The sequence below is a fragment of the Mus musculus genome, chromosome 13, assembly GCF_000001635.26.
Source record: "Mus musculus strain C57BL/6J chromosome 13, GRCm38.p6 C57BL/6J".
NCBI classification, from domain to species: Eukaryota; Metazoa; Chordata; class Mammalia; order Rodentia; family Muridae; genus Mus; species Mus musculus.
In genome coordinates this window covers 16,040,728-16,041,711 of record NC_000079.6, presented here as the reverse complement: position 1 = coordinate 16,041,711, position 984 = coordinate 16,040,728, and the positions used below count along the sequence as shown (strand labels likewise).

General features: G+C 37.4%; 1 non-coding gene across 1 annotated transcript; it reads left to right on the top strand.

Moving 5' to 3' along the window:
• Nucleotides 1-559: 559 nt before the first annotated feature.
• On the top strand, nt 560-666 carry Gm22628. The gene has a single exon (XR_003950769.1). It is a non-coding gene; the product is annotated as a U6 spliceosomal RNA (small nuclear RNA).
• Nucleotides 667-984: the final 318 nt, after the last annotated feature.

The following is a 984-nucleotide window of genomic DNA, read 5'->3' as shown; positions in this document are numbered from 1 at the left end:
TGTTTATATTCATGGCTTCAGCTTCCCTGTCATATGTTGAGCACATAATATCATAGCAGACAACCTGTGTTATGCTGTTGTTGCTGCTGTTGCTATTGTTTATCAGCTATATTCTTTCAGTTGACATATTTACAATGTCCATGTGGAAACTGGATATTGTAGAGTTGAGTGTGTAGTTCAGAAAAACAGGTCCTCAGTCAAGGAGCTTGCAGTTTCAGGTATAAACTCTATATTATTTCTTGCAAGAGCAACCATAGCTGCTTACTATTATCTTTACGCAAACCTCACACTAGCTAATGAATAATAGTTTCTTCATTAACTTAAATAACTATAGAATGATAACTATCCAGAGACAATGTGTAGCATACTCAGATTTTATTTAGTAAGTTTAAGAACAGAAAGATAAACAGAGTTGGGGTAAGTATTAAATATTAGGTCAACTGTGAAAAGAGTTGAGAATAGTAAAGTGGCTAGAAAGGGACTATTGGGATATTGTAAGACTCCACAAATTATAGAGACAGTTGAATGCATGAAAGGTTATAGTTAAGAATTAAAAATAGTGCTCGCTTCGGCAGCACATATATTAAAATTGGAACGATACAGAGAAGATTAGCATGGCCCCTGCGCAAGGATGACACGCAAATTCGTGAAGCGTTCCATATTTTTAAAAACTGCATGGTACTGGTATAGAGACAGACAAGTGGACCAATGGAATAGAATTGAAGACCCAGAAATGAACCCACACACCTATGGTCACTTGATCTTCGACAAGGGAGCCAAAACCATCCAGTGGAAGAAAGACAGCATTTTCAACAATTGGTGCTGGCACAACTGGTTGTTATCATGTAGAAGAATGCGAATCGATCCATACTTATCTCCTTGTACTAAGGTCAAATCTAAGTGGATCAAGGAACTTCACATAAAACCAGAGACACTGAAACTTATAGAGGAGAAAGTGGGGAAAAGCCTTGAAGATATGGGCAC